The 24746-nt window shown below is 40.9% G+C and overlaps 1 protein-coding gene and 1 long non-coding RNA gene across 6 annotated transcripts in view; one reads left to right on the top strand and one right to left on the bottom strand.

Annotated features, from left to right (window-relative positions):
• The window catches only part of il1rapl2 (interleukin 1 receptor accessory protein-like 2), a 464615-nt gene that overhangs the window by 177487 nt on the left and 262382 nt on the right, over positions 1 to 24746 (top strand). The window lies entirely within an intron of this gene.
• Positions 3399 to 4265, bottom strand: LOC117951298. The gene is made up of 2 exons (XR_004658137.1): positions 4188 to 4265; positions 3399 to 3669 (listed from the first exon to the last, which is right to left on the bottom strand). It is a non-coding gene; the product is annotated as an uncharacterized LOC117951298 (long non-coding RNA).

The raw sequence follows: 24746 nt of genomic DNA, 5'->3' as shown, positions 1-24746 counted from the left end.
TGGCAATGATAGATAAATGATGAATGGCTCTGGGGTTCAGCTAGGGTGGAGGTGCACTGTGTCCGTGCACGGGGTGCCTGCTGTCCAACTCCTCTGCTCTCTGCTTGTCTTGGGCGACAGCACCTAGTGACAGCACAGATGAAGAACTGGGCTGGCTTTCCCAATCAGTGACATCACTAGTTGAGGAATGTGGGCGAGGCGTCGAGAAATAGTGCTGTCTCTGGGAGAGAAAGCTCCATTTGAAGTAAACTGTGTTCTTTCCTTTTGGTCTTCATGCACCTATTACATACAGTAAGAAACTATATAACACACTAAAAGATGGGGAATATGAAAAAAAACATTACAGGGGTTCTTTCAAACAAGTCTCTCCTTCCTTCTTCGTCTAGCTTCACCTAAATAACTGCACTACATACTGTAGGCTTGTGCATTCAAATTAGCTCATAGATAACGACGACAATAATAACAACAACAATAATAATGACAATAACAACAATAATGATAATAACAATAATAATAATAATAACAATAATAATAATAACGATGACTATAACAATAATGGCATTACTGATAACAATAATAACAACAATAATAATAACAATTCAAATAACAACAATAATACTAATGACATAATAACAATAATAACATTAACAACAATGACGACAATAACAATAATAACAATGGCAATAATAATAATATGAAAACAATAAAAAACAATAACAACAATCGTACTACTACTACTACTACTAATCATAATAATAATAATGATATTAAAAATGTAATTATCATTTCAATTAATTTCTAAAAGTCACTGTTTAACATATAAAATCCTGTCTTTTGTGTTGGGATTGTGTCTCATCATAAACAGAGGACTCCTGTCTCTCAGTACCAGGGACAGCGCCTGTCTCTCAGTACCAGGGGCCGCTCCTGTCCCTTAGTACCAAGGACAGCGCCTTTCTCTCAGTACCAGGGACAGCTCCTGTGTTTCTCTCAGTCCCAAATCAGAACCTGGGACAGCAGCCGTGACACATGTTGGTATGGAATTCTCTAAAAAGTAACCTGGAATGTACAGGGAAGACACAATGAATTTCAACAACAAGAGAGCGCTCTGACTATGTTATTTTGTCTTCTAACTTCCTGTCTGCACAGGAAATGGAATGTGTTGCGTTGCATAGATTGATATCTGCTGCTTGGGAACACCTCGCGCCTACACTTAAGCAAATAACTTACCAGTTTTATAATATAACATGCAGCGTGAATAACTGGTTTCCTAACTTTACTAGCATTGTATTTAAGGGTGCATCAGGATAAAATATCAAAGATATTCTCAAATTCAGGACAAATACTAAGTGGCTGTTGGACTTTTTAGAGTGTGGATATTATTCATTTTTAATGGCCACGCAAAAACTGACAAATGGGAGGTTAAATTGGACTGAAGAGGATGCACATGAAGAAAACATTACAAAGTAAATGAAGGTATACAAATGAATGATGAAAAGATAGACAGATAAACTTCACCATCTCTTCAGTTAAGTCGCTGTTAAAAGAGTCTTAAAGGTCCTATAATCTGCTCATTTTCATATTTTGGGTTCCTACTTGATCATGAGTCCCTCCACCTGAAAGCATTTCAGTGCTTGTCTCTTTAAGCCTCCCTCCTGAAAAAGAGCAGGCGGGAGGGACCTGCTCTGATTGGTCAGCGTTTCTGTACTATCATTAGGGAATGACCTACAGTATATATATGTATATAGAGTAGCTGTTGTGACATCACATAACAGATTTCTGATTCTAGTCTGTGTGCATTTCTCTGTGGATTGAACGTCTTGATACTTTCACAAGATTTATACAGCACCTCTGTTTTTACAATATGGGACCTTCAAATGTACTCTACCATACACACATGCAGTATGAATCAGTACATGTCCTAAGTATTCTTTCCAGCTGCAGTACTCCATCCGCTTCAAATTATTGAAATGTAACATGTAGCAAAACATGTGTGGGTGCTCTAATGGATTAGGGTGGAAGATGGAACACTGTGTGTGTACTGTATGGTTTGCACATCTCATACCGGTTTCCTTTGGATTCCAAATGAAGTGGGCCGCTCCATACACTCATGTCTTCCTTCTCCTTTCTGCCACTTAATCTCTTTATCTTTCTTCCTGCTTTCTTTTTCCCTCCCATTTATTTCTCTACTCGGCAATATTAGTTAGTATTGCTAATGCATCTGTGCAAAACAAGAACTAAACTCTTGTTTAAGCTTGCAAAATGATGCAATAAAGAAAACTATATTTTTGAAATGGATATTGATTTAAAAAGATGAGACCGACCAGTACGTTGGTAGCCCAGACTGCCACGTATAAGAACAGTGCATGATTCAACTACTTTACAAATGAATTGGTTAGACAGTATTTAGCTCATAAGGCTGTCCTGTGTAGCTTGGACTGGAGATGCATGCCGGGTTTTTTTTAAGAGTACTTTACGTCTCATTAACTTTAATCTTAAATCCTGCTGCTTCTGCACATTAAAGTACACTCACAACACACACACACACACACACACACACACACACACACACACACACACACGTGATTGCACCATCAGGCTACAGTAGCAATGCACATGCTGAGGTCATGCAAGTGGTTGAGGTCAGGGTCGCACATGGCCTAAGAGCTGTGCAAACACACACACTCAGTCTGTCTGCATATGGCACGCGCACACACACACACACACACACACACATTGTCATACACACACCTATTGTCTGCATCTATTAGCTTTGCTTTGCTTCTCTGACCTGACCTGGCCTTGCCTAGACCTACTTTGTTGTTTATACGAGCGAGTGTGTGTATGTGTGTTTTGTTCTGCTTTCCAAGTGGAGCATATCGGAAGGTATGAGGCACTTTTGCTTTTCTGCCTGTGTGCTATGCTGAAGAGGAGTGTTATGCTACCTCTATTGGTTGGATTGTCTGCTTTGATAAAGAACACACTGTACGTGTGTGTGTGTGTGTGTGTGTGTGTGTGTGTGTGTGTGTGTGTGCTGCTTATGGGGATGTGACGCAGACGCTCGCTCTAGGGCAATGCTTTTCTTAACTTCTGTTAAACCTCCCTCCGACTGAGGACACTTTTCTTCTCAACAGGCTCCATCCCTGTGCCAAAGGTGGCCAGGTTGTCTTTTGCATTCCCGTTCTTCCTGCTGGTGTGTGAACACAGTCAGCATAGCTGCAGGGTCTTAACAAGTAGCTATTATTTGTCATTGCAACAGCTTAGGGGAGTTTTTGTGCACGAAGGAGGCCAAGAAATCTCTAAAGAGAAGCCCAATAACATGCACTTGTTTGTCAACTATGCAATGGTGGAGGAAGTATCCAGATATTTTACTTAAAGTGCTCATATTATGCATTTTGGCTTTTTTTCCCTTTCCTTTATTGTGTTATATATCTTTTTTTGTGCACGTTATTGGTTTACAGAGTGCAAAAGCCCAAAGTCGTCCTCCCCAAAAGGACTTACCATCTCCAACAGAAAACACTGTGCACAAACTGCTCCAAACTGCTGTATTGTAGTCCAGCCTTTACTTCAGAGACGAACATGCGTCACCCTGCAACACACGTTATGATGCTCGCCTAGCTGTTAGCGTGGCACGCCCTCACACTCTGCTTCTGACTGGCTAGTAGTCCTTACCTAGGTACTGTCAGGGCACACCCTCATACTCTGCTTCTGACTGGCTAGTAGTCCTTACCTAGGTACTGCCAGGGCCCTCATACTCTGCTTCTGACTGGCTAGTAGTCCTTACCTAGGTACTGCCAGGGCACGCCCTCATACTCTGCTTCTGACTGACTAGTAGTCCTTACCTAGGTACTGCCAGGGCACGCCCTCATACTCTGTTTCTGACTGGCTAGTAGTCCTTACCTAGGTACTGTCAGGGCACACCCTCACACTCTGCTTCTGACTGGCTAGTAGTCCTTACCTAGGTACTGCCAGGGCACGCCCTCATACTCTGTTTCTGACTGGCTAGTAGTCCTTATCTAGGTACTGCCAGGGCACGCCCTCATACTCTGCTTCTGACTCACTAGTAGTCCTTACCTCGGTACTGTCAGGACACACCCTCATACTCTGCTTCTGAATGGCTAGTAGTCCTTACCTAGGTACTGTCAGGGCACACCCTCTTGCTCTGTTTCTGTCTGGCTAGTAGTCCGTACCTAGGTACTGGGCATGTGGGACTCCCATAAAAAATGAAAACGAAGTGTCATGCCTCACTCTGTAGTTAAAAAAAGAGAGCTCAACACACAGGGGGAAAAGAGGAGCTAAGCTGGGTCAACAAAGCATCAGACTTAACCAGGAGTTTAATATTTTATTCCATCCATGATGACAGAGCTCCTCAAACGTTACACACCCAGTGAAATGAAAAATATAAGTTCTTCTCCCACAGGCCCCTGTGTTAACCATTAACTTTCTTTTGATACGTGCTAAATATGTGTCCAAAGACATGTACTTTGAGTATTTTGTTTACCACAATCCCTCTCGTTTTTCCTCCCGTAAAAAAAATACCTCTGATAATTCATCTTGAACATTTGATTTCTCCAATCAAATGTGATTTACAGTCTTGGTGAAGGAAAAACAGTATTAGAAGCAACATGCATAATTCAGAAGGAGCTAGTTCTTTCAGAAGCATGATTCAAGCACTCCCCCCCCCCCCTCCTATCAGTCAAAGATTAAAACAAAACAAATGAAATTGTCATTTTGTGCGCAATCTCTTTCCATGCATATCTATTTTGTCTGTAATTGTCATGGTAGCGCTTTTCACATTTGCCTTTGCTTTTTATTTTTTTATTTTTTTTATAATTTTTAGTACCTGTTTCCATATTTATTTGGTTGGGGTCTATTTCCTAATTTGTAATATCTTTATTTAAGATTAACATAGAAGATCCTTTTGTGGGCATTTTAGCCCTTAATTTAACAGGACATATCAAGGCATTAAAGGGGGGGGGGGAACTATCCGGGCCCAACCTAATTTGTAATTTCCAATATTTCTTTTTGACACAAAACAATAATCGTAAAGAATAGTGTCTTTGTTATATGTGTTGGTCAGTAGGGACGCCAATAGTCCGACCAAGCGCGTCTTATATGATGCTAAAGACCTTTCGCGTCAATAACACGACAAAGGCACCTGACCAAGCGTCAGTATTTCACGAGATGGAAGTTAGAATGTGTTGAGGAGGTGTTTTTTGCTGTGTGTGGCAATTTTTTTTGGCATCCTATAAAAAAATGTAACAAGTCATTTTGGTTCCTGACTCTACTGACCACGGCCCCTCGTTGCCCTGTTCCTGGCTCACAGTGAGCTGTTCTCGGTAAAATGCAACCGTAAGGATCGCTAAACTTAAACAGATAACTACTGACACGTTCAAATGATGGCCCCCCCCCTCACCCCTGCCATCAACTGTCGCTGCCTGTTGCTGCCTGTTGCTCATTGGCTGGAATAGTATTTTGTGGCTCGTGCACTCTTTTCTCTTTGTCTTCCATTGACAGATTCAGAGCACACAGAAAATGAAAAGCTAGCTGATCGGGAGGAGATATTCACTGAATTTGACAAAAAAGTGTATTGGATTATCATCACTTACACCTTCAACTGTCATGTGACCTGGTGTTACGTGACGTAATTTTGTAGGGTATCTTACAAATTGGTGTACATTTGTCTACATTCAATATCATAGGAAGCGCTCCGTGAGAATCCGTTGTCCAACTTGGCGGTTCCGGGCCCCTAGAGCTAATGTAACCGCCCCAGTATGGCCCCTGTGGTTTGCTTTATTTATTCATCCATGTTGTGGTTAATGCAACACTGCTCCAACACGGTTCTCATCTCCAGTGATCAGTGATTGTGAAATAGCTTTCATGGGAACAGTGTTATTGATTAGATAATAAGTGTTACAGTCCCCTGTAGGAGGAATGCATCGATTGTGCATACATTGAAAGAAACACAGCACAGCAGGTCGGTCACCAGACCAAAAATATTCACACACACGTTATCTGAATTCGAACACAAAGGACAAAAATACATAATAATATTGTTGTATACTTTATTAATCCAGCAAGGGGAAATTACAATGTTTTCACTCTTTTGTTATTACACACAGGCCTGAATTACACACATGCTTATACCTATACATGCAATAATGGAGAGTGTGGGGGGGGTGCCCATGGAAAGGCACCCTGAGCATTAAGGGGTTTGGTGCCTTGCTCAATAGTCCCTTGGCAGTGCCCAGGAGGTGAACTGGCACCTCTCCAGCTACCAGTCCACTACCGTACTTTGGTCCATATGGGGACTTGAACCAGGAACCCTCTGGTACCCAACCAAACTCCCTACGGATCGAGTTACTGCCACCCCCATGAGAGCTTGTAAAAGAATTTTGCACTAATAGAAAATGTTTACGCACCTGTATTGTGAATGTGAAGTCAGAGAAAACATTCACAAATGTACAGTAGATGTAAATGTAGATTGATATTTACATGAACACAATGACAGCTGCAAAGTTGTAATGCAGCATTCACTCGTATAGTATATATACTGTTTATAGTATATATATTTTTCCACTTGTACCTGTGGGCTGTGGAGCCAACAGAATTTTTTAAAGATGGGTTTAGTAAAAGAAGAACTGGGTTGGGTTTAGTTAACCCTCATGTTGTCCTCGGGTCAAATTGACCCGTTTTCCCATGTCAATGTTCTTTTAAACTACCCAAAATAACATGATTCATTCCACACAACGCTCTTTGGCAAGTACAAATCTCTACTTTCATAAATTTTGGGATTTTGGGAGCATTGAAAAAAAAAAGATGAAGTGGTTTTTGAAATAGTATTGAGTAAAACAACATACACTACTTTAATTTGAGTCCAAATAATTCCTAATTTCTGCTTTTCAAACATTGTGAGTATAATTTCCTATAAATGAGTTTTATTCACCATATATTACAAAAAGAACTGTAAAACAAAAGTTAATGTTACAAAGAAAAAATGGAATGTAAATTAAAAACATAGATTAAAAAGCGTTGATTTTCAATTTGGACGGGAAGACAACACAAGGGTTAAAAATAGAAACTGTTGATTAAGTTTAGGAAACGTGACACGCGGTACACGGTCCCTGGTCTCCTGGGTGAACGTCCTGTGTTTTAACCATCCGCTTCCCCGACCGACCTCCCTACGTGGATTTTCGCCATGTCAAACTACTCTCTACGGCGTACATTTACACGCTATCACAAGGTAATGTAAGTCGATGGAGGCCAAATGGCGTTGATAATCATGCTAAAAAGCGAGTATGCGTCTTGATAACACGCCAAAAATGGAATATGGCTTGGCGTGTCATACAGGCGCCGTTTCATGAGATCAGTCCGCATTGAATCTTGCTGGAATAGTAAGCTAGCGTAAGCTAAATACCCTACCAGCCCACTTTTAAATAGACTCCATTTTAACCCTTGTGTTGTCTTCCTGTCAACCATGCAACTTTTTCTGGGTTCAAAATTTAAAATTAAAACATAAAGACACTTTTACCGCTTTGCCCGGTGTTTTGTTGACAGTTCCCAACGTTTTTTGTCACTTTTTGACGCTTTGGTCGATTTATTTTCGGCGCTTTTTGGGACATTTTTGTTGTTTTTTCCGTCATTTTTTATCTCTTTTCTCAATGTTTTTTTTTTATAAAAAATGAAAGTAATGAAAAAATGAATTCTTCAAATGTCGTCAAGTTAAATAAACACCCAAATTAAATAAATGTAGTGATTTGATCATTTATATTACTTGTAAAGAACGTTGTGCAGAACAACTCATGTTATTTTTCGACAGAAACCCAAGTTTCTGATCTTGAATTTTTTTGCAAATGGGTTAGATTTGACCCGAGGACAACAGCAGGGTTAACCCTTTTTAAAAGTCAAACGGCATACTACTACTATGTAGTCAAAATATCTGCTGAGAAAAAAGTATATTACCGAACTGTAAAAAGTTTCATCTGGGAAAATGGATATCAGCATTTTGCTGGGTTAGTCTGTTCTTGTGAAACATTGTAGGTATTTCATTACATAGGCTGAATCCGGGCAAAATGCGTCATACTGTATGAGGAACTTTGGCCAAAACAGCTCTCCTGGTTGGTTCTGGTCGATGTGCAGGTGACAAAAACACAAAGAACCAGAGGCCCAGGGTGAGGAATTAAACTCCTCACAGTGGAACCTAGATCGTTTAAAGCAACTTCATCTGTTTTACGCGAGTCGATGCTCAACGTTCACACTGGTGCCGTTTCAGAGCTCCAATGAAGCAATGGAGGCGGACTTTGTGAAGGCCACTAAAGCCAGGAATGTGGGTAGACCTCTAGCTCACCCAGTAAGAGTGTGCGCACCCATGTAGGCTGAGTCCTGCAGCGGCCCAGGTTCGAATCTGACCTTTGGCCCTTTGTTGCGTGCGATCCCCCATCTCTCTTAAAAAAATAATAATGAAAGCCAGGAACGTCAAGAACGGTCCCCCTTTTCTTATCCCCTCTGAGAACAAAAGAACAATAACTGGACCGGCAGAGGGGGAGAAACACACACACACACACACACACACACACATACACACACACACACATTTAGAGTCCCATGAAACTGTTATTGTTCTTTGCTTTATTGTTACCTTGACATTTATCTCTTCACTTCAATTAACTTTTATAGCATTTTTCCTTTTACCACTCTCATTGAAAATGTTGATCTTGCTGATGTTATTCCCTCGGTATCCACATTCATTCCTCTCAGAGTACATTGACGTTACATGTACTACTGCCGTATAAATAAAGTCTCATCGAATGGAACTGTGCCGGGAGACGAGGGGGAAGTGAAGTAAATGGAGGAATGAAAGAGGAAACGGAGCAAGAGAGAGAGAGCGAGAGAGAGAAGCAGAGAAGAATGAGGAATAATTAGAGTTGAATATGAGGTATGGAAACCGAGAACGGGGTGAAGAGAGAGGTGAGAGGAGAAAGAAGAAGAAGCATAACAGCAAGGAAAGGAGTGCTTTGAATGTGTCCTGCCCGGGGAGGGGAGGATTACCACTTCACAGAAAGAAATAATGAAAGGAAGAGGAGATTATAGGAGGAGAGGGGAGCCTTTGCCAGCACTATGTCTATTAACTAGGCAGCATACACTAATGCAAAAGTCAATATAGTTAAATCTGAATATGATGAGGATAGAAAACACACGCAGATTTTACAATGAGGCACATTGATCTATCTGTCATACCTGTGTGTATGCATTTACTGTAATAAGCATTTTAGTTCCTAAGTGTTTGATAGTTAGAGAAGCTCATTGGGTTAAATGGATTGATGTTGACCTTTCCCGACTTTCTCAGTTGCCTTCAACAGCCTGAGGACTGATCTCTATGTAAAGGACTTGGGGCAGAGTTTCTAAGAATCACATAATCCAAAGGGTGTGATGTTTTGTGTGCTCCTGAGTCCTTTTACCCCTCTTTAGGTCCCTTTTAGCCAGCAATAAGCTTAGAATGGTGTCTGCGAACATCAACTAAAGGCCGCACCCACCACAGAGTCCACACACGCCGTGTTTCCATTAAATACATTTTCCAATGGCGGACCGGAGACAGGAGATGGACCCAAGGCTGGTGGCTGTGGCGGATGCGGGTGCCGGACCGCCCCGACCCCCCCGGATCATCAACAAATTCCCACTCTCAGCGGTTCAAAAAAGCAAGGCTTTGGCATACTTAGACGCGCTTGGTCGGGACTCTTGCCGTTGCTTTTTGAGGCTCTGGGTTGGAGATTAGTCCGGGGATAAGGCTCTCTGGGTTGGACATTATTCTGGGGATGAGTCTCTTTGGGTTGGACATTAGTCTGGGGAGGATGGTCTTTGTGTTGGACATTATTCTGGGGATGAGGGTCTTTGGGTTGGACATTAGTCTGGGGAGGAGGGTCTCTGGGTTGGACATCATTCTGGGGATGAGGGTCTATGGGTCGGACGTTAGTCCGGGGAGGAGGGTCTTTGGGTTGAACATTAGTCTACTCTGGTTTATTTGGCATTTCTTTAAACCAATCACAATCGTCTTGGGCGGCACCGGGCACTGTGAAAAGCTGCGGTGCCGCTTCAAAATAGTCTCTGGAAGGAACTTGTTTTTGTGGAACAGATTAATCAAATAGTCTAGCTAGCTGTCTGGATTTACCCTGCAGAGATCTGAGGACCAGGTAACCATAATCTTCAGAAATCCACCAGAGTTTAGAGTGCCAACGCAAAGGTTTGCCGAAGGAAGCAGATATCTGGTCTAAATGAGTGAAATCCGGCAGAATTTTCACTGGCAATGGAGCGAACCCAAAGTGGATCAACTGACAAGGTACACAAATGGGACAGTTAGGTTTAGGCAACAATTTTGGGTGGGGTTAGCAGATGTAGTGACAAGCTGGACAACCCCGGTCTCCTGTGTGAAAGTCCTGTGTTGTTTGACCCATCCCGACCAAGCTTCTTAGGCAGATTCTCAGTCATTCATACTACTCGCTACCGTTATCTGTCTTAAAGGTCCCATGGCAAGAAAATTCCACTTTATGAGGTTTTTTAACATAATTATGAGTTCCCCCAGCCTGCCTATGGTCCCCCAGTGGCTAGGAATGGTGATAGGTGTAAACCAAGCCCTCGATCTCTTAAACCAAGTTTAAGAGAAATTAAAAGCTCTGATGGGCCGATCCAGAATTTTGCCCCTTATGAGGTCATAAGGAGCAATATTACCTCCCTTTTCTCTGCTTTGCCCGACCAGAGAATTTTGCCCTTCCATGAGAAAAAGACATCATGGCTTTCAAATGAGCAAAGTGGCAGTTGGTCAAGGCCCCACACCCACCCCCACCCTCCACCTCATATCTTATCTAAATTATAGTTTCACATTTGTATATTATAATTCTGTGGCAATTGAACCAATTCCTCTAATAGGGGCACTATGAATAGGCTGATAAACTCTAACATTAGCATGTTTACTTGAACTGGCTTGATATTATTGATAACGTATTGCTGTTATTGATGTGTCTCTCTCTCTGTCACACACACACACAAACACACACACACACACACACACACGCACACACACCAATATATTAGCATTTGTCTCTCTCTCAGGCTCATTATCCCTCTTGCTTTGGATGTGTCTTTCCTGTCAATACGGTACCTACCCACGCTCACCGCTATATATAGTACCTGCTGTCTTCCCACAATCCCCCTCTTCTCCTCCTCCTCCTCCTCCCATCCTCCACCTTTTCTATTCAGCTCCCCATTTAACACACTCATTTCACCTCAAAACTAAAGTCTAGCGCCAAGGAGGAAGACATGAAGAAGGAGGAGGAAAGGGAAAAAGAAAAGAATGGGAGGACTGGGGAAAGAGAGGGGAAACAGGAAGAGATGGAATGAAGTGGAGAGAGTGTCAGAAAAAGACCCTGAGTCAGAGTGAGTGCTTAAATATGAGGCTTAGAGAAAGGTTAAGAGTGCAGGGGAAAGCGAGTGGGTGAGCTTGACAAAAAAGGTCTTTATTCTTTGCACCTATTTTAATTTTTCCAGCATTTTGCATTCACGCGATCCTTCCACCGTCTCCTTAGTACTTTTGGCTAACCCTGCTGATGAGTGGTGGAATGAAACTAAGTACATTTACTCAAGTATTGTACTAAAGTACACATTTTTACTCCACTACATTACTCTGAGAGCTTTAGTTACTTTATGGTTACTTTAAGATTTCTGCACACACAACAGATGTAGTTTATGGATGTGTTTTATTATAAATCAATCTACCCAACAATATACGGCCTACAAGTCAATTGGGTACTTTTACTTTTAATAGTTTTTGTGTTGATACTTACATCATTTTACTTAAGGAACACTGTCAATTCAGGACTTTTAATTGTAAAAGAATATTACAGTTTGGCATTAGTACTTTAACTCAAAGGGTGAAGGGTCTGAATACTGCTTCCAGCTAAACAAATTCGGAGAAGGACAGGGGGGGTGGAGAAGAGTTTGAGGGTAGAAGATAATTAAAGACTGAGGTTCAAGTCCCAGTCTTGGCAAGCCTCCCTGCTGCTGTGTCCTGGAGCAAGATGTTGAATCTCTCCTCGCTCAGGGATGCTGTTCTGTGGCTGACCCCAAACTCCCTGCAGAGGGAGGCGAGAGGAAAGAAGAGTTTTTACTACACACAGCGATGAAATATTACAGCAGTACATTCTGATACTAATGGTTGAAACATAAAGCCTCCCCTGGTTTTAATTGCAGTTTTCCCAGAGAGGGTATAGTGAATCAGGTGGGATTCTGACTGTTTAGACCAACCTATCCTGTGTCAAAGGTCCTATTAGCCAAAGTACTATCAGTGAAAACAGCCGTGGACGGGCCATATGTGTGTGGTAAAATAACTTTTTTGCTGTCTAAATTTTACATATGGACAGTGTTGTAAAACCATGATAATGAGAAAATACAATAACATGTACTAAATCCTGCTGTCTCCTATCATGTGCCCTATCATGTCTCCTATCATGTGTCCTATCAGGTTTCCTATCAAGTCTTCTATCGTGTCTTCTGTCATGTCTCCTATAATGTACCCCTTTATGCGTTCTATTATGTCTCCTATCATGTGTCCTATCATGTCCCCTATCATGTTTTCTATCATGTTTTCTATCATGTCTCCTGGAACGCCTCCTATCATTTCTCCTATCATGTCTCCTATCATGTCGCCTATGATGTCTTCTGGAACGCCTCCTATCATGTCCGCTATCATGTGTCCTATCATGGGTCCTATCGTGTCTCCTATCATGTGTTCCATCATGTCCCCTATCATGTTTTCGATCATGTCTCCTATCATGTTTTCCATCATTTCTCCTATCATGTCGCTTGTGATGTCTCCTGGCACGCCTCCTATCATGTTTCCTATCATGTCTCCTATCATGTGTTCTATCATGTCTCCTATCATGTTTCCTATCATGTTCTATCATGTCTTCTATCGAGTCTCCTGTCATGTCTCTTGTTGTGTCTCCTTTCATGTCTACTATAATGTCTCCTTGCAGTACAAAGTCCCTTACTATTAACTTATTATGTACCTTCCACTTCTTTACTGCTCCTCAGATCTCTGCAATAACCTCCATCCCTTCTCTTTTCTGGCGTTGTCCTTATAAAAAAGGATCTGTGGTGTCGTCTAACGTTAATTCTTGTATTTCTCCACCTCCAAGATGAATCTCTCGTCACCCATGGTGTTGTAGAAGAGACAGCTATAATATTGGGGGTGTTTTGTGGTTAATTGAATGGATGCTCTCACTGTTCCACTTCCTGCTCGGCCTGTCGCCGGTCCCACAGCTCGCAGGAAAAATAGACCTACAGGGTCTACTCGTTGGGAATCTTTGGTCTGAACTGGGCTTAAACAGTCCGTGTTGAGTGCAAAGGAGGCAGCGCGCATTGGCCAAAATGCAATTTCGGAACCCGTTGGCTTTCATCTGATCATCAGTTTGGCTTTTTATTTATTTTGTTGCATTCATACGCAGATATCTGTTCAGAGAGATGTTGTCTCTCAACTCCGATGATATTCTCGTTTCTCATGTTGCTAACTGGGACCGACGAATGAGAAAGTCTTGGCCCTAGATATCTGTTAACCGGATATCCACAGACTAAACATTTTGGCCGATGCCCCCAGAGATAATTTTCTAAATTATCATCAGACTGAAAGTGTCACACTTTGAAAACTTCTGGTTTGTGATTGAGTTTGGACACAGTGCAGTCTTGTCATTTATGGCACTGTGGACTGTGGAGGTGTGGTGTTGGTTTCAATCAACCACTCATGGATCGCGCCATCTGATAGTATGGAATCAGACCCGACATCAGATCATATATTTGCATACATAAACAATTCAATCACAAATTACAAAAAGACTGGATTATAAATGTGCACTACATCACGAGCATTTAAAAACATTTGAAGAGCATTGTATAGAATAAACATGACAATGACAACCCTACGATCGACTGGGTAACAGGAGCTTTATGTCAAGGTGAAGAAAAGAAAACAACTGAATGCACAACTGTACAACTAACAATCCATTGGTGTAGTGTAGAAGAGTAGATTAGTAGTGTTGTCCTGGAGCTCAGTTAGATCGGCTAGTGTAAAGCAAGAGAAACCGACTGAACTCAGTGGGATTTCTATAATTAATAATGTCACTTAAAGTAATGCTGGAAGTACATTATATCAACGCCTCGCTATAATGTCCTCCCTGGACCGATGTGTGTGTGTGTGTGTGTGTGTATGCGCGTGTGTGTCTGTGGAGGGGGCTGGGGATGACATTGGTTTTTAATGTAAGCACTTTGTGTCGCATGACTTTTGTATGAAAAATGCCATACAAATAACTGATTGATTGATACATATTGAAAAAGCATCAACAAATATCAACTCAACTATCATTCATGGCCCGTTCATGTGCTTCTCGGATGGTCCGAGTTTCCAAGATCGGCGGTCGTTCTCAAAAAGTCGGAATGTTGATTGTAACCATAACAACAAGGTCAGTTGCTCTTTACAGAGAGACCTAGATTATTGAGTTCAGTTATTCTTTGGCAAATACTCTACTATCAAGTCAAATTTAACCGTGCACTACGAGTTCATGCATGGTTTCTTCGCGATATCATTTTTGTCTCAAAACATAGGCATCTCTACTTGGTGGGCTAGCCACATACACCTTCCGAATACCCTGTGAAAAAGCCCAGTAGTAGTTTTGACATTCTTTTGACATTTTGGTTGAAAGAAAACCAAATTTCGACTATAGAAACATTTTGAAAGTGGGTCAAATTTGACCCATGGACAACAGGAGGGTTAACAAAGTAAATGGCAATTATCTACAAGCCTGGTCAAGTGTGTACCCAGTATCTCTTTTCAGCTACTGTACTTGTTTGAACTGAATAGATGTGAGGTTGTATTTACCAGCAGCGCTAAAAAAGATTAGCATGTCAGTGTCAGCTGTCAAGAGCCCTAGGTAATAAACATTGCATAGTGAGCATTTTTCACACAAAGGCTCTTAAGGGCCATACAAGAATAAGAGGCATGGGATGTTATAGACAACATACAGTTAAGTGCTGCAATGTGCCCTAAAATTTCATTTTAATGCCCTTAATGTATGTGCAGCGATGGGGAAAAGAAATCTCTGCATGTATGTTTCAAGCCTAGATTTGTTTGCTGATCTGGACATTAATTTACGTGCAATATATGACCCTCTTCACTATTGAATGTGTCAGGAACTTTAAAGGATTCTTGCAGCAGTCCTGACTGAAAAAAAAAAAAATAAAATACACTGAGTCAAACTGGTGCACCCACATACTGTACATGGGCTGAAATGCTCAGAGCGATGCATAACCCTTGTATATTATTCGGGTCAAATTGACCCATTTCAGCATACATTTTTTGTACCTGAAAATCTACGGCCTTACCTTATTTCCTGTGATGAACATGTATTGCTGACTCAATTCAGAAAATTATTCTGGATATGACCACTTGTGCTTTTTCCATAGTGGATTTTAAACATGAATTATAACCGAATGCCACTTCCATTTTTAATTGTGTAGCAGAGACTGATTGCATTCCCTAAACAAATATTATTTCAATTGTTTGAAATTGAGATAAAGACGCTATTTGGTAATAAATAGGAAATAACATTTTATTTCAGAATTGTTTTAAAAACCCCATATAAGTCTTAGGTCAGTTTGACCCAAGGGATACGAGAGGGTCCCAAAAGGGTTAAGTGGTATTTATTGATAGGATACCCTTCCAAGACACCCTTGTTTCTGCGGTTAAGCCTCAATAAGCAGTAGAGCTACTTTAACCGATCTCTCTTTCTTTCTGACATGTTCCTTCCATTGGATATGAGCGCTATGCTCATATCCATCGGCTTGTCACACGTAGACCCAATGACACAACTCTGCGTTCAGTGGACCTTAAGTGATTCTAAATGGCATAATGTCTTTGTATGCTCCAGTTTGAATGGAAGTCATGCTGAAAGCATTTGTAGTGAATTCCTGATGTCCGGGGAATCTCAGCTGAGCACGGTTCCAACACTTAGCGCACATAAAGTCCTTATTGTGTTTGTTCCCATGCATAATGCAAATCTGTGCTTTTTAAGTTGTTCACTGTTTTATCTTAAACAATTGACATAGACGAAAGGAAAAATAAATCAGATAAAAACACAAGAATAAAACAAATCGTGTACATATTAATCCAGTTCCATCAAAAACTAGAAGAAAAAAGGATGAGTAGCAGGAAGGAGCAGGCAGAAGCATAATGCTTATAAAGTCCTGTCCGTACTTAACTATATCATATTATTAGAGAAAAAACAATGATGGACAAAACTCTCATGGCACACAGTGAGATCATAGCGGCTAATCATTTGTTTTATTTTCATAATTGTATTTAATCTGGTAATCTCTTCCAGATCAAGGGTACTTTTGCAAGAGAGACTGCAAAAAGAATTGGGAACAAACTCAGTCAGTCACACAAAAAGAACTGATGAACAAACACAAGCATAGACAACTATAAAATACTTAATTAGATAGAAATTAAAATGTTGTGGTGCACAGTATTGAAAAACAGTCTTCCCAAATTCAGTATGTTGGCTGTCCATGAAGTATTAACAAGTAGCTGCCATGCCCAGCTCCCTATCCTAGGTCATGTTTTCAGCTTTCTTTCATATCCACTTATTTTGCTCACTTCCTGTTTAATTTTGAAATTCACCGTGTGTTCGTGTTGCAGGTCACTTTCCCTTTGGTCTTTGTCCACCTTCCCAGCCCTGATGTCTTGCACCTGTGTCTAATTGTCTCCTCTCCCCCCCTCCCCCCTCAGGTGTATATATTCACTCCCTCGCTCTATGTTTTCTACCAGTTTGTCTTACTGGGACAGGGCCAGCGCAGAAAAGAAGGAAATGAAACGAAGAACAACTAAAAGCATAAAGGGAAAGTGTCATACGACGGACAAAATCCCGGGTCACACTCAGTGGGGCTAGTAACAGATGGAGACGGGCTTGTAAATCATTAAAAAGAGACGTTCATAAATAGCTTTTCAATGTGGTTCTGGAATTTGTCAACTTTTACTCAATACTATTTCAAAACCACTTCAATGAGTTTTTTCAAAGAAATATAAAATTGAATAAATCCAAAATTAATGAAAGTACAGATTTGCACAAAGAGCTTTGTGTGAAATCAATCATGTTATTTTGGGTAGTTACAATTGGGTAGTGAAGAAGAACATTGATATAGGAAAACTGGTCAGTTTGACCCGAGGACAACATGAGGGATACATTTTGTTGTATAAAGGAATTCTATTCTAAGTGTCTTGGTTGCCTACACCAAAATTACACCAAAGGGTCCTGAAGCTACGGAATACATAAAAACACCCTGGTAACCTGCTGGCTGCTGTAACAGCGATGATAACTCCAGGGGTAGCCGGCCTCACAGGTAAGACTGACATTTAAACCCAGGCCAGATTCTCCGGCTCCCATTATAGAACACGCTGGCTTGTTTTAACACTCACAAATGAGACGGTGTGGTTTCGGGGATGCAGGTCATGTGCTCCACCCTGAGGTGAGCAGACGACCTAGATAACCTCGCGGCTGCAGGTCAGGCACATGGCCGTCTCATGGTAGACCTTAAAAATAAGCAAGAAAGGATCAAAAAAGAAGAAGTATAAATAGAGACCCATCACTTTCAGTCAATGCAGAGTCCGTGTGTGCGGTCTATGTATCTGGTTTGAGCATAGATCCATATTTAACTATAAGATCACAACAAAACGCAGCTTGTCATCAGTTCTAATCTTTCCCATTTCCCAATACTGGGTTAGGAATAAATAATCTTCAACCCTTTGGCCAAAGACGTTTTTATCTGGGTCACAGGATAGAAAGGGGGACAAAAAAAGAAATAATTAAAATTGGTTCATATAGCCGGGTTTTACATTAGCACACCTGTTCGAGGTGCATATGACCTTTTGTCTTTAAATAGCGATATAAAAAAACTGAAAATCTTACCTATGCTCAGTTCCAGTGCTTAAGCTTTTTTGCCTCAAGGATGTAGAAAGGCACTTTGGAGTTTGCCAGTACACCATGACATCACTGTTGTGGGAGGTAAAGCCCAGTTCAGACCAAAGATTCCAATCCGTTATACCCTTGTGTTGTCTTGCCATCAAAATTGAAAATCAACACTTTTGTTGACACTTTTTATCTGTTTTTGTCCCTTTTTTTCAACACTTTTGATGCTTTTTTGAATGTTTCTCACTTTGACATTTTAACACTACGTAACACTAACTTATGAACTTCGGTTTTACAGTTACTTTTGGAATGTATGGCCAATAAACCTCACTTATAGGAAATTATACCTATTGTTTGAGTTATAAAAGCAGAAATGAGGAATTATTTACATACAGGATGATTTATTACATGGCTGCTCACTAAAAAAAAAAAGAAAAAAAACTTAATTTAACAAATTTTACATAAATATTGATATAAACACATATTTTATTTTAGTTGGCATTTAGTTACCAGGCGAAGGTCACTCCTTTCAGTACCCAGGGTGTTCCTGCATGCATACATCAAGACAACACAAGGTTTAAATGAATGAGTAAGGAATGATTAGTTTTGATTAGACTTGCTAATGACTTTAGCTCATCAGCCATAATACAACTATTGTTCTGTTTATTGTGCTGTTTCATTTTCCATAAGTTAAATATTTTCACTTCTAAGCAACATGTGCTTGCCAGGTAATGTGGTTTTTATTTTAAGAAACAAAACGTGTCACAAAGCACCTTTTTTAAATGGACGGGGAGAAGTTTTCCATATTTTTTCTTGGCCTGCTGGACCTTGCTAGCGGCAAGTACGACTCGTAACGTGACACATCATCATTGAACCCTGCAAACACAATGAAGCAGTCTTCTTGTTTATTAGCACATATCACCCCCAGCTAAATGACTTATAGTAATAATGTACCTTGCTTTTCTTTGAACATTACACACAACAACTGTAACGCCCACCTAAATGACCTGAAATCCCACAGGATCTCAAAAGGATGGATCTAGTGTTCTTCAGGTTTTTTTTGTTTGTTTTTGACGGTATGTTCAAACTGAAATTATTGTGGCACAGAGACAATGTTCGGTTCAATTAATATGTGTCCCGCAGCTAAAAGAATTCTATATTTCACAGCATGGTGTTGGCGGTGTCTCTCCACAAATTTAAAAGCCTGGCACAGCTGCTCCCAAACAGCAGACTGACGCAAGCGACAATAATAAGGCATGATTCAAAGTGAAAAAGTTGCTGCAGAAGGGGGGTTAGAAGCCAAGAACAGGTTTATGAACAGGTTGGAAAAAACACGGAGGGGGGTGTTATCTGATCATGCAAAACAAAACATGCAACGATCAAATCCTTCTTTCAATACCATGGATATAGTGCCAAAACACTTATTTATGAATTTCAATATCCAATGGAAAATAATCTCAAAATGAAGAAGCGCAAATTGGTGTCAACATAAAACACAGAGCTTCCACGCCAGAGAGCTGAGTTCACTTCCAAAGAAAACAAAAGACTTCCACCGAGGAAACACTAGTTTGCCCCGTGGGAGTGTTTTTTGAGTGAGTCATTTTGGCGCCTAAACTTAACCATCACTGCTGCACAACGCTAACCTTTCCTGGCTAAACTCCACTACCATGGCCCGCTTGTAAGTACAGGCAACTGGCGGTGCCTGTACCCGGCTCACAGTCACCTATTGGCGGCTAAACAACTGGCAAACTAAAATAGCATCACACAGGACTCCTCCCACCCAGCCAATCACCTTTTCACCCTGCTGCCCTCTGGGATGCGATACAGGTCCATGAAGTCCCACAAGTCCAGACTTTACCCATATGCCAAAAAAGAACTGAAACAATAACAAATAATGGTGCAATAGCAGTCTTTCGGCAAATAGAAATGTGTAATATTTGATTTTTACTATATTAACTATATGTATTGTTTTTATTCCATGTCTTTTGCCTTTTTATAAGCATACTGCCGGTTTATTGTGTACCACTGAGGGGGAGTTGCAGGGCAGCACTGTTGTTGCCGACTTGGCCTTTGTTTGTGGTGTGACTTATCCACTTCTAGTCTCTAATCTTTTCAGATGAATTTCAATGAAACGGTTGATGATTGGTCGTGTAATTATTTTCAAAACATCCACAAATTGAGCATCAGGGTCAATTCCGGCAGGTCAAGTAGTCAGGACGCTGCTAACCGCTATTGGCCATCAACACGGTCGCATCAGCTGCTCAGGGGACATTATTTATATTTATTTAGTTCTCAATAACATTTCTTAAAGTGTTTTTATTAGTTGCTGTATTGTTGAGTTCTAATCCTAAACGAAGAACTTGTTCATATACAGTATGCATTTACATTTTACTATTTCTCTCAAAAATGATGATCGTGTTGGTAAGTGTCAACAAAGAAAATTCAAATTCAGTTACCGACAAAGATCATTTACACTCATTTTCTTCTTCCATTTCTTCCAGCATGCATGCAGTTGAGTTCTGTTGACAACAATACGTCGCTCAATGTATGTCAATATACTGTACGTCCATTGCTCTGATTGGTTGTAGGTATATCCAATTGAGTGCAGTGACATTTTTTTCCTGGTTGGGTTGAAACACCCCATGATCACTGCTTAATGGAACACTACCTGTTAGGTTCAAAACCCCAAATCTAAAGTACACACAGACACGGGCATTGGCTTTTGTGCTTTGCAAAGGGGCGGCGTACTGAAATCATTCAGCGATCTTCCAAAGTACTTTCCCCTTGCTCTGCCTTTTAATTGAAGTTGTATAAATGGGTGTAGACATAAAGTTGCTTTGCATAAATGGGTGTAGAATCTCATATTCTTGGACAAAGGAGCAATCTGTTTCTACACACAGTCACAGTTGCAACTCCCACTCAAGTTTCTTATCTCATCTTACTCTGCAAGCTTGACATACCTGGGTTCTAAGTTGCCTCTTCCAAAAAGCTTTTTCTCCCTTTCTATACATAAGTCTTATATATTCACATGATAACTATTTCACATTAAAACTATTTACATTCCCCACACTACCACACTCATATTCTTCCTAGAATCTGAGTATGACGCCAGGCTACCTTAGAGGGTCTGGTATTGTATGATTGAATCTCTTTTTTGTGTGCTTGAGAGTGCTTGGGTCAAATGTGTATATTTGTACATATACACACAGGTCTGATATATGTGTTCACATTAAATAGGAAGGAAATAGTCCTTGTGTGTTTTAAAGAGAATTGCACTCCCGTTGATTATTATTGTCACATCACTGTATGGTGATGCACATTATGAAATGATAAAGTTTAACAGCTCCAAAAAGTACTTATTAGATTTTTAACATTTGCATCCTAAGCAGTAGTAGTTTATTGGAGAACTTTATGTTTTATACACGAGTTGCGTCATTTTTGTCATTACTGAAAGAGATAACCAGTGTGTGCCTTTGCACGCACACACACACACACACACACACACACACACACACACACACACACACACACACATACATACACTGTGTAAGTGTGACAATGCATGAAGCATGTGTCGGTGACAATTAGAATTGTTACTTTAAGCCCTTTGGATGGACCAGTCACATCCAAATAATCCGACTTAATAAGCGGTAGGTGAAAGTAATGAGATTAAATTTTGGGAGTGATGTTGTGTAAAATTGAACCAATCAAAACGTGGTAATCGGTAATACAGTGAAGATTACTTACAAAAACATAAGAGCCTCAGTGGAAGGGAGAGTAGATGGATAGTGATAGTAGAGCGGGGTTGAGCATGAACAACTCTGTGTGTGTGTGTGTGTGTGTGTGTGTGTGTGTGTGTGTGTGTGTGTGTGTGTGTGTGTGTGTGTGTGTGTGTGTGTGTGTATATGTGTGTGTGTGTGTGTGTGTGTGTCTACATGTAGTCCTACTGGCCTAACATATTCATTTAACATGGACAAGCTAATTGTTAGATTCCTTTGAAGCTTAATGAGATTAAAAGCATACTGACCGAGCTATTCCTCTCCCTCTCTCTTTCCTCTCTCCACCTCTCAGTTTATTCCCAATGTTACCCTTCTTTTTATCTTCTCTTCCTTTTTCTTGTCTCTTCTCTTCTGTCCTTGCTGCTGTTCACTTGTGCTTTAAAAGAAGCAGCTTGCTTTCTTAACTACCCTCTGTTTCTTTTTTGCAACAGCCGAGCTGATGTTCACCTTCTCCTGTGATTTGTGTGTGGACATGTTCTTGTTTAACTGTATTTGTGGGGTACAGTATACTTTTGGGGTCCATACAACTTTATGGGGCCAAAATGCTGGACCCCAAAACTTTGAAGATCAAGCTGTTCCACTTAGTGCTTCCTCTAAAGGCCCGGAGAACTTCCCTTGTGTAATCTGGATGCAGCTGTTTTTTTGCTTTTCGCTTCTTCTTTCGGGTTTGTGTGCTTTTTTTCTTGCATCGTTTCTATATTTACAGCAAGTTTATGGATTTGGTTGTGTGTATTTGCAGTGTGTCTGGTGAATGCTGCACATGTGTGTGTTCAAATTCATGAAGTTTTCTTTCTAATTTACTTGTGTTTTCCATTTGCATGTGTTTTCTTAAATTGCAGGGCGTTTGCCCCTTGTTGGCCACCGTACTTTAGACTTGGTTTTAAGATTAGGGTTAGAATTAGGTAATGGTGAGGGTAAAGGTTAAGGTTAGGCATTTAGTTGTGATGGTTAGGGTAAGGGGCTAGGGAATGCATTATGTCAAGACCGGGTCCCCACAAAGATAGTGCCACGCACTGTGTGTGTGTGTGTGTGTGTGTGTGTGTGTGTGTGTGTGTGTGTGTAAAAAAAGGATGTATATCAGTTACTGCGTATGAGTATTTGTTCCCATAAGCGCACACTCTTAATTGTGTGGGCGTGTGTTTATGTGTTCCTACTTCAATTGCCGGGGAGAATCTCTTCTTAGAGACTGAAACAGTAGTCTTATGTCTCACTCACTCACTCACTCACTCACTCACTCACTCGCAGGCCTTTTCTCTGTTCACAGTGTAATGAGGCAGAAATCAGAGTCAAGCTGTGAATTCCTGAAACAAGGAGTAGATGAACGGAGGCCTTGCCAAGACAAGACGGCCATCAAGCTGTTCTGTTTATTGCCGTCTCAGCCCACTCACATACACACGACTGTATTGTTAATGAAATGGCTGTTACTCTTTAAAGTTGCAATCTGAAACACATTTGAATTGAAGTATTTCCCACTCGTATTTCTGATGAGTTTGGTTCACACGAAGAAAATGAGCTTTTGGAAACTCTTGTGTCCATTGTGACTATGGCTGTCAGTTTAATACTAGTTACTCTGATGTAGTAGTAGTCCAGGTGTATGGTCAAATTATAATATATATTATATCAAGTTGTACATGGCTTTGACTGAAATGTCCCTCCTTTCCTCCCTCCCTCTGTGCCTCCGGACTGGAGAAAGTTTCATGAGCCATGCTGGATCAATACCGAGAGCGTGTGTGTGATCAATAACCAATCTGAATAGAATTAATGTGGGATTGAGTGGGGTTGCAAGCGGTGGATACACACACACACACACACACACACTCACATAACACGTATGCAAGCAACGGGGCATGCAGGACAGTAGATGACTTGGGAAGAAAGAGGGATGTAAGCTTTGAGCAAATCTCTTTCTTTCTTTCCATCATCCTTCCTCTACTGCTGGCTTTGGGTCACTTTCACACAGTAATATTCTTTTTCTTGCTTTCTTTTCCTCTGGCTGATGTCAGACTTTAAAGATACACATGTCCATGTCCCTCTCTACTGTACATCCCTTGTTCATACTCCCTCTCTCCCCCTTAGTCGTAAATGCTAGGAGATAGTGGAGAAGGCTTAAGGGAGAAAAACTCTTTGGAGAAGACAGGAGAGACGAGGGACAAATGTGATTATTCTCTTCATGGTTTTACAATATTAAAGGGTGATTACAATTTCTTAAAATTAAAAAATAGGTTTTATTTCCATAAATTTAGACATATTTCTTTATTGGTTATAGTAACACTGAAGTCACCAGGTTAATAGCTGATTTAATTGATAGTTGTTGTATTTTATCTCGAAATGTGGCAACATTAAAATAAAACTCAGCTGACCAGGCAAGAAACAGACAAAAGAACAGGCAGACACACACAAATACACACACACACAGAATAACAGACAGATGATCAGAGACACATAGACACACACACACACACACACACACACACACACACACACAGACTCACAGGCACAGAATGACAGACAGACACACACATTCAACGACAGACTGACAAACACACACACACACACACACACACACACACACACACAGACAGACTCATATTCAGAGAATGACAGTCAGAGACACATACACACACCCAGACAGACTCACAGGCACAGAAGGACAGACAGAGACACACACACATTCACAGACAGACTGACAGACACACACACAAACGCACACACACACACACAGACAGACTGACATACAGAGAATGACAGTCAGAGACACATACACACACCCAGACAGACTCACAGGCACAGAATGACACACAGAGACACACACACATTCACAGACAGACTGACAGACACACACACAAACGCACACACACACACAGACAGACTCACATACAGAGAATGCCAGTCAGAGACACATACACACACCCAGACAGACTCACAGGCACAGAATGACAGACAGAGACACACACACATTCACAGA

This window comes from Etheostoma cragini, chromosome 10 (assembly GCF_013103735.1).
Source record: "Etheostoma cragini isolate CJK2018 chromosome 10, CSU_Ecrag_1.0, whole genome shotgun sequence".
In the NCBI taxonomy this organism is placed as follows: domain Eukaryota; kingdom Metazoa; phylum Chordata; class Actinopteri; order Perciformes; family Percidae; genus Etheostoma; species Etheostoma cragini.
Note: the sequence above shows the minus strand (reverse complement) of the source record. Positions and strands in the feature narration are given on the sequence as shown.